This window comes from Plecotus auritus (genome assembly GCF_963455305.1).
Source record: "Plecotus auritus genome assembly, chromosome: 8".
NCBI lineage: Eukaryota > Metazoa > Chordata > Mammalia > Chiroptera > Vespertilionidae > Plecotus > Plecotus auritus.
In genome coordinates this window covers 165,169,280-165,179,103 of record NC_137782.1, presented here as the reverse complement: position 1 = coordinate 165,179,103, position 9,824 = coordinate 165,169,280, and the positions used below count along the sequence as shown (strand labels likewise).

The window sequence follows — 9,824 nt, the reverse complement described above, 5'->3', positions numbered from 1 at the left end:
AATTCCAAAAGAAGATTGCTTAAGTTATGCCCTTTGATTTGATAACCTTCTTTGAAGAATAAAGTCTAAGGAAAGAATCCAAAAGCAAGAGGAAGGAGGAACAAACCTCAAATTTGCAATAATAGGGAATGGTGAAATCAATACAATTGAATACTATGCAACCTTTAAAGAAAATTAGATCATAAAATGGTTTATGCACGGATTACACTTCTCATTACTGATTTATAAAAATATCTGCACTTTTACATACTGTGAAAATGTGATATCACTAATCTGTGTGTAGCCCAAGGCCTTGCCTATGATAGGTATTTAGTAATATGTACTGAACAAATAAAGGAACCAGAAGTAAATTTAGAGAAATGCTTGGAATTTATATTAATCAGATTTATTTTACTGTAAAGTTGCTTAAATACATAACAAAAGAGTTTTTAAAAAGATTATCTATTCAATTTCGTGCCTACAAAAGGAAAAGAAGGAAATACCAAAACGTTAACAAAATAGTGATGTCTAAGTTGTGAACTACAGGTAATTTCTATTTTTATCAACTTCTCTGTATGTTCTCAATTTTCTACAATAACCATAATTAGGGAGAAATGATTTATTGAAAGGATCATCCTGAGATAGTGAGTTACAAATCCAAAGGAATGAATCTCTGTTTTTGAAATTGCAGGCACTATAGTAAGCTTGGGGGTGGGATACATCTGGCATCTCTCAGAGCTCACAACACAGACCACTGCCAAGCCAGTCCTCCTACAAACACAACTGGCTTTGGTAGTCACACTTCAAAAGCGAGAAGCACCCGCTACCACCTGTCTGATTGAAGCCTACATATGTTAGGGAGGCAAGACTTCGTTTTACATCACTCATGCTTGAGAAAATAGACGATATTGTCATCTTAGGAAGGTGCAAAGCAAGCGTTCCATGTGGCCTGCTTTCAGTAGTGAAAAATTTAAAATAAACAAAATGTCCATTATAGAGAATATAGTCCCCCAAATTCAGATGTAAAAACCAAAGGAAATGTATTCATCATCTTCTTAGTTAAGACCAGAATGCCTGGATAGCATGCACCTTAGGAGAAACCGGAGCGTTGTTGAGACTAAAAGGTGTGAAGTGGTCATTTAAGAAAAGATGATTGTCTTTTGTTTAAAAAAAAAAATTTTTTTTTAAATTAATTTCAGAGAGGAAGGGAGAGGGAGAGAGAGATAGAAACATCAATGATAAGAGCTCAATCATTGATTGGCTGCCTCCTGCATGCCCCCTATTGGGGATCAAACCCGAAACCCAGGCATGTGCCCTTAACCAAAATCGAACCTGGGACCCTTCAGTCCGCAGGCTGACGCTTTATCCACTGAGCCAAACCGGCTAGAGCAAAGATTGTCATTTAAATACGATCACACCTACATTGCTACTAGGTCTGGGGCACACTGGAGCTGTGCTGGAGAATTCACCCCCAAGCCTGAAGCAAGATGATGTTGCTAAGTACTTAGTTCTGAAAAGTGAATTAACTAACGTGGAAGCCAGGGGTATTTTAGAGAATAACTGCTGCCTATTGTATGGGAATCAAGTTACAGCAACTAATGAACAAGACCCTGCAAAGAGGATCAGAAAACCTGGTATGTGATAATGGAACACTACGACACAGTAAGTTCTTTATTTGGCTTTAATAAATCAACTTTCTGGGCAAAAAGTTTTACCACCCAAGTAAAAGCTTAGGGGTACTAGAACAAGAAGAAACTCTAAGAAACTTAATGCAAAATCATTATCATTTGGAGGCAAAAACTGTCTAATTTTTAATTGCTAAAAAAAAAAATTTCTAAGCTGCTTCCAGTGAAGCGCTATGTTTATGTAATACCTCCTTTTATTTAATACCACATGCTAGAAGATAGTAACCTTTAGCAGAGTTCAGATGCAGTTTAAATAAAGCAGTGTTTTGATCAGTTCAAAGTAAGGCATGGCCGTGTATAAAGGGCTCAACCTCCAGTCTGGACCACAAAGCGGACCCAAAGTCCTGTTGCTCTGGAAACAGTAAAGTTCAGATGGATGTAGAATGTTTGTACAGTGACCCTCTTATTTAAAACTCTACGCCTGGGTTGCAAATCAAGGCCACATCTCTGTCAAAAGGACTGAGATTCTCCAGGCAAGAGACGGATGCTCCATTTCTTATTGATATAATTGCACACACCAAAGCTTCTGACACCTATGATTGTAGAGAACAAAGTTTCTCAGTGAGTAGGAAAGCAGTAGTCACTCAAAGAAGGCGGCTATTATGACACTTTACAGCTGCAGCATGTCCTTAGGGGACACTGCATCCTGTTAGCTGTGCAGCTGGCTTTATCTGTGCCTATTCTTCTAGCGCGATGAACAGCTGAACGGATTGTTACCTTCTTGGTTTGAGCTCATTTTTACTTTCTTAGGGGCAAACAGTAAACTAAGTGACTTGCATATGTTATTTCATTCGATCTTTGCAACAATCCTTTGCTAGCATCCTATTTACCAATGAGGACACCGAGGCTTGGAGGTGTTCAAAGTGGTTAGTTCAGAGTCGCACAGCTAATAAGTGGTAGAGCCATTTCACACCCACGTCTTCCTAACTCTAAACCTAATGTTCTTAATGCCTATACTTCAAGCAAATGTAGAAATTAAAGACTATTCAAAGGAAAATTGACGAAGTTCATTTTATGAGAACGTGGCAGGACCCTAGATTGGAAGAATTTTTTTTTTTTTTTCTAGAGGTCTTTGGCAAACATGCAGTTAAAAAAAAAGAAAAAGTATGTGCCCTGCCCTGGCTGGTGTGGCTCAGTTGAGTGTTACCTAGTATACCTAGAGGTTGCTGGTTTGATTCCCAGTCAGGGCACATGCCCAGGCTGTGGGTTTGATCCCCGTAGTGGGGGTGCAGGAGGCAGCTGATTGATGGTTCTATCTCATCAATGTCTCTCCCTCTCCCTTCCTTTCTTTCTCTAAAAACGTATTTTTAAAAAAAGAATTAAAAAGAGTCTTAAAGAGATATTTATACAACCATGTTCATTGCAGCATTACTCACAATAGCTAAAATGGGGAAATAAACCAAATGTCCACTGACAGATGAATGGATAAGCAAATATATACATGACAGAATATTATTCAGCCTTAAAAAGGAAATTATGCCACATGCTACAACATGGATGAACCCTGAGGACATTATGCTAAGTGAAATAATAGGTCAGTCACAAAAAGACAAATACTGTAGGGTTTCCCTTACAGTAGTCTAAATCATAGAAGCAGAAAGTATAATTGTGGTTGCCAGAGGCTGGGGGAGGGGAGGATGGGGAGTGATTGTTTAATAGATATAGAGTTTCAGTTTTACTAGATGAAAAGAGTTGTAGAGATGGATGATGGTGATGTCTGCACAACAATGAGAATGTATTTACTACCACTGAACTGTACCCTTAAAATGGTTATGCTGGTAAATATGTTTGTGTGTATTTTAACACACACACAAAAAGAAAAAAAGTGGGTTATAATTGTTTTGGCAAGTGGTTATGGTTTGTAGAAAAAGTAAGAGGGTTTTACTTACGAGTTTTACTTAAGAAGGACTCTCACCCTGGAAAAGGAGTTCTTTTCTTTAGCCTCTAGGGATGGTTATGGCAATAGAAGTAATACCTTAAATTTCACTCATCATTCAACAAAATCTCAGCATTGCATGTCGTAAGGAAGTTTTAAAGTTGATCGGCACTGAGCTGCAGGAGTTTGTGTGTGTGTGTGTGTGTGTGTGTGTGTGTGTGTGTGTGTGTGGTGTGTGTGTGTGTGGGGGGGAGTGCTTGAAGGAGAGAGAGGTATTATTAACAACTAGTGACCTGGTGCATGAAATCCGTGCACATTAAAAGGGGATTAATTAGAGGAAATAATTTAATATTGCTATTTGCCCTTTCTCTATAATAGAAGTGTCAGAGATGAAAGAAAATTAGTAAAATGTATATGAAAACCTTCCTTCTGTCAGAGTCTGGGGCTCACCACAGGACCCAGAGTCAAGTCCCCACCCACCCACATGCACCTCAAAATCACGTGAGACTGAGACCTGGCCGCCCCCCCAACCCTCATTGGGCTAGATCCAGACCTGGCTAGTCCCACCCTTGTCAAGCCCTGCCGGGAAGGGGGCGTAGCCTCAGGTCCCCTGGCTGGGTGCCAGGATGGGGGGGCGTGGCCTGAGGTCCCCCAGCCCAGACCGGGGCAGGGGGCGTGCCTTGAGGTCCTCCATCAAGCCCCACCAGGTGGGGGACACGGCCTGAGATCCCCTGTCAAGCCCCGCTGGGTGGGGGTCATGGCCCGAGGTTCCCCATCAAGCCCCGCCAAGTGGGGGGGGGTGCAGCCTCAGGTCCCCCGGCCCAACACTGGGGGGGGGTGCAGCCTCAGGTCCCCCGTCAAGCCCCACTGGCAGGGGGACGCAGCCTCAGGTCCCCTGTCAAGCCCCGCTGGGCGGGGGCACGGCCTGAGTTCCCCTGACCCAGCACTGGGGGTGCACCTTGAGGTCCCTTGTCAAGCCCAGCCAGGCAGGGGGGCGCAGCCTCAGGTCCCCTGGCCTGGTGCTGGGGTGGGGGGGGTGCAGCCTGAGTTCCCCTGTCAAGCCCTGCTGGGTGGGGGGCATGGCCTGAGGTCCCCTGGCCTGGCACTGGGGCGGGGGGAGCAGCCTGAGGTCCCCTAGCCCAGCACCAGGATGGGAAGCACACCTTGAGGTGCCCGGTCAAGCCCTGCCAGGTGGGGGGTGCAGCCTGAGATCCCCTGTCAAGCCCCATGGGGGCGGGGGAGGGTGTAACCTCAGGTCCCTGCTGATTGCTCATTAAGGCTCTTATGGGAACTTGGCCTCAGCTGTGGGTGCAGCCATATTTGTGATGGAGTGATGGTCAATTAGCATATTCCATCTTTATTAGATAGGAGGATTGAAGCTATGGAAACAAACTAAGTTAATTTAAGAGAGAGGAAAGGAGGGGAAAAAATAAAACCTTGAGGATACCAACATCTATGGCTTTGTAAAATAGGAGCAGCCAAGGAAAGTGCTAGCAAAGGGAAGGTCAGAAAGCGGGTAGAGAAAGGAGGATGACGTAGAAGACAGAAAGGAGAGTTTCAAAAAGGAGAAGTTAGCAGCATCAACACTGAAGTGTCAGTTGGATTTGGCAATCAGCAGTCACTACCACGAGTCAGCATTACCTGTGCAAGGGGCTGGCTCCCACAGTCTGGCTTGGACTAGAGTGGGAGGCGGGTCCTACACAATGGGACTGAACTGGCTCTTACTGGGGATGGGGACTCTGCAGTTAGCTAGAGGTCTTGTTAAACCAGGTGAGGCCAAGAACTAATGAAATGCAACTAGGGTCCCAGTAACAGGCTTTTGACAAGAATCAATTGAATGAATATATAAATGAATGAATGTGGGGTGTGGGCTAAAGATTGTTTAATGTGAAGGACAGGAAGAGGAGGTTGATATAGGGTATGGTAGGATGGAGTACCTACCGCTGGAAGAAGTTGCCTACTGTCTCAGAGAGGGGCCAGGGAGGTTGGAGTGTTCAAGGCAGTCAGGTTTCAGTGTGAAGGGGTGTGTGTGAGTGAATGAGAGAGAGAGAGAGAGAGAGAGAGAGAGAGAGAGAGAGGGGCTTGAAGATTTACAGGGTAGAAAACACTGCAGGGAAAGCAGCGGAAAGCGTTGGGGGACAGCAGCAGGACAGGATTGAGTTTGGGAAGACAGCTAACTGGGCATAAGAGTGCAGGAAAGGATAGATGTATGCTTCACAAAGCACTTCGGCAGCCACTGACTCATTCATCCTTAGCACAGCCGGAGAGAGATGGGTATTAAATCGCCAGCCTTTGGAAAGAGGGATGCGTTCCAGATAAAGCCATCACGGCTCGGAAAGCCTGTTCAGCAGCTGTTTGATTCCTCTGGTGACAAGAAACACTCTGCTTTTGGAAGCAGCAACTTCCATTATGGATTTTTTTTTTTTTTTTTGAGCCAATTGAAAAGAAGAAAGGTGTAGGCCCCCTTGAGGGGAAAGTTCTGTCAATGTTAGACATTGGGGGTAATTCACAGACTTGCAGAGCCAGGCGGGTCGGTCAGACCTTTTAATCTGTAAAACGAAGTGGGCTGGTGATCTCTTTCCCCTGGTCTAACAGCCCGTGCAATCATCCAGGCAACCACCTCCCAATTTTACAGAATCTAAAACGAGGCCGGCGGGACGTGTCTCGCTCAAAGTAATACAACCAATTAGTGCAGGGACAGGCCCAGAGCCGACACCTCCCGGCCTCTCGCCCTCCACCACCTTCGGAAAGATAAGCGCCGTGGAGGCTGCACGACGGGTGGTCCGGCTGAGCGCGCCCTGGGGTCCGAGGCCGCTTCCCGGCAGCAGTGGGAGGGACGCCCCGAGGGAGGGCAAGAGTCCTGGGGCCTCCTTTCCCACACTTCGTTAGGGCGCGGGCCGGGGCGGAGCGCGACACCCTCCCGGGGCCTCCGCCGGCAGAGGGCGCGGGGCGGCTCGTCGCTCCGCTGCCCGGCGAGTGGGGAGCGCGCTGCCCCGCGCGCGCCGTCGAAGCTCGCGGGCACCGGGTCGCCGCGGCCGGGCCGGCCGGAGAGCGCAAGGGCAGCGCGGCGGGCGGGGCGCGGGGCGCGGGCGGGGCGGGGCGGGGCGGGGCGGGGCGCGGAGGAGGCGGGGCCGCGAGCGGGGGGCGGCGGCGGCGGCGGCGGCGGCGGAGGAGGAGGAGAACATGGCGGCCGCGGAGAGCGGCTGAAATGCCTGTTCTTCAGGCCAGGCGAGCGGGAGTCTGACGCGGTTCGCCCGGCCCTCCCCTCCGACGGCTGGACCGCGGCCTCGGGCGCCTCGGCCTCTCTGCTGCCTGCGGCTCCCTCGAGCGCAGCCCGCGTCGGGTCCGTTCTTCATCCCCTGCGGGGGGACCCCTGCTCCGGAGGAGGGGGCCAGAGAGCCGCGGCGGCGGCGGGCTCCCGGGCCGAGGAGACGCGGAGGCCGCGGCGGTGCTGCCACGGTCGCGGGCGAGCGCGGCGCCCGTCAGCGCGGCCCAGAGGCGGCGGCGGCAGGTGAGTGGCGGGCGGCGGGCGCCTAGCCTCCCGGTGGGTGCAGCTGTCACGAGCCGCGCGGCCGCCGAGGCCCTAGGGGGCGGGGAGCAGCTGGCGCCCCTCCGCCCCCTGCTCTGCTTTCTCTCCGTGCCGCCCCCCTCCCACTTTCCCCGATTTCTCCCGGCCTCGCGCGGCTGGAGGGGTCGGAGGTCGCAGCTGTCACGGCACCAGCTGGGGGCTGCGCCGCGAGGGAAACGGCAGCGGCGGCCACTTCGCTGCCCCTTCCCGGTTGCCCTAGTTAGCGCGGACCGGCGAGCATCCGCGGGTGCGCCAGGCTCGCGGCCCCGGCCCGGCGTGGGGAGCGGCGCCCCGAGCCCGCCGTGCTCCCCGCCGCCGAGAGGGGGAGCCGGAAGTCGGCGCGGGCGCCCCTCGGCCCCGGCGAGCGCGGTGACCTTGGCCGGCGGGTTAACCTCTCGGAGTCTCGCCGGCCCGGACTGCGAAATGGGGATGACCGCGGCGTGCCTCTCCGTAAGCGCAGCCTTCGACGGCGCTCCGGTGGACCCGGCGCACGGGCTTGCTCCTTCTCCCGACGAGGGAATTCCGAGGCAGGAATGGGGTGGATAAGTGAGATGTTGCTACTAGGGCGAGGGTTTGGTCCCCTTCCCAGGATTCTGCCGAAAGGACCTTGGAAGGGGCGCAAACGGGTTGGCGATCGGGAGGTGGGATAGTGAATGGTCAGCGACAGAGCTCGAGCCCTTCCCTGGTCTCTTGGAAGAGAAATGCTGAAACCGGACACCGGGGTCCCTAGTCCTTACTGCCCAGCGATGGCTTTCTTACCCCCTTGTTTTTGTTGATTTACTTGCTTATTTTAAAGCAGTCATCCCCACGGGCTACGGGCTGCCCGGGCTGACGATGTTAGAGGCGGACGGAGGGTTTGACAATGCAGCCCGTGTGTGTGTGTGTGACAAGGACAGTCCGTGGAGCCGGGGCCGCAGAGTTGGGTGGGGAAGAAAACTTTAAGCTGAAGGATCTTTCGTGCTCGGCGGCTTTCCTTTATGATAGAGGCCTGGAAGAGGCAGGTGTCCTTGTGGAGAAGGTGACTTCTTCTTTTTGCTTTTGAGAGGGGGCATTTTTAAAGTTGAATACGATGGTAGTGAAGGAAGGGTTCCTGCGGGACTCGCAGCCCCAGCACCCTCTCTGTAAGATGTCCAGAGATACCTCTGTGGGATGATTTGTGAGGGCTGGGACTTACACTTCAGTGATTAAGAAATCAAGTGTCCGTGGGAAACATTGCTGGGAGGAAGCTCAGATTATAGTGGACTGTTGAAAGGATGGGTTTCAAGGGTTAAATTTGTTTGAGGTGTGTCTCCTCTTCTGGAATTGGTTGGAGGTTAGTATTTAAAAAAAAAAAAAAAAAAAAAGTTGGCCAAAGGGGCCTCTCAGCTTATTTCACAGAAGCTGTGATGTAGTAGGAAGGGGGTCAGATTTCTTCACGTTGAGAATAATGTGAAAAGAAAGTATTAGCTTGGGTCTTTTGGCTCTTCAACTAGGAAAAGTTTTGGGTTAAAGGTAGCCGTGGGGTGATTCAGCTTACTACTCTACTACACGGGCATTCCTTGAGCCGTTTGTTATAAACGAAATACAATTGGAAGTGTGTCTATTTTATCTCCTGTGCTTTGCGGAAAGGTCTAATTTGGTTTTACGAACTAGTGTCTGCAATGTTTTCCCTCCATTTCTTATTCAGACTGTACGCTTTGGGGACAGTGGATCAAACAGGGTGCCTGACCAGGGAATATATGGTTTGGAGAGAAAAATGCAGGGGTGTTGCTTATAAGAACAGGTGTCTGGTTGGATTTTTGGAGACATCTTGCACTGCTATTTTATGACATTTATGTAACACACAATGAAGTATAATCTTTAAGGCGCAAAACTTGAATTTTGCATCGTTTATAGTTAATCTCTTCCTGATTTCTTTCTGAGAAAATCTGTAGGATTGTGTCGATTTAAATTGCTTTTTGTGTGGCTTAAGCCAAGGGCGTGTTTTAGATCTGCATTTTTGGGTAAGTGGTTTTATTGGGGAAAAAAAAAAAAAAAAAAAAGAAGTGCCTGATGGAACTAATGGTGATTGTTCCACTTAAACTGGGATTATATAGACAATGCATTTCCCTCCCTCTTTCTGCCAACATTTGTTTTTCTTTCTCCCTCAATTCCAGGGTTTCATTTCTAGAAATCTGGGCTGGGAACAGAAGCAGCAGCTTGTATAATCCCAAGCATTTGCTGATGCCAGGGGGCTGCAAGGCTAGCATGAAGTGGGTGTGATACAGCGATACTGCTGCTACTTAAGACATTTAACTGTAGAGGGAGTCTAGGGTCAAATTTTAATTTTTGTTGAATTTCTTGTTTCCTGTGTATGTGTTAAGCTTTTGGTGGGCAGAGGATTGGGTTGCGGTGGTGCTGACTGGTATATATTGTGAAAGCGTTGGCAAAATCTCATGCTTTCGCTCTATAGGGCTGGGTGGTAAACAAGCCTCAGTAACTTAAAGATGTTTCGAGGATGGAATGTTCTCTGCGTGTACTCCTGGTCCTGCTAATCCGGCGATCGGTCTGTACCAGGACTAAATGCAGAGTAAGTGATGAGGGTGGTGCCGAGGTGCTGAAAGGTGGAGGGGAGAAGAGAGCATTGGGATGATCTTTGAAAAGTCTTTTCTCTTTGTACTGTACATCAGAATATGATTTGTCATTGATTTTTAAAGAACATTTTGGCCCTCCCTTCTCCGTTTTCATCCATTTCACT

At 49.3% G+C, this 9,824-nt stretch overlaps 1 protein-coding gene across 5 annotated transcripts in view; it reads left to right on the top strand.

Moving 5' to 3' along the window:
* Positions 1-6,704: 6,704 nt before the first annotated feature.
* The window catches only part of NCOA1 (nuclear receptor coactivator 1), a 175,322-nt gene continuing 172,202 nt past the window's right edge, over positions 6,705-9,824 (top strand). For 4 of the 5 annotated variants that reach the window (XM_080683458.1, XM_080683456.1, XM_080683460.1 and 1 more), the window contains exon 1: positions 6,705-7,051. The gene's annotated coding sequence lies outside the window, so the exon portion shown is untranslated. Of the gene's footprint in view, positions 7,052-7,438; positions 7,559-9,824 lie in introns of those variants that run through there. The other variant, XM_080683457.1, reaches the window with a different exon arrangement.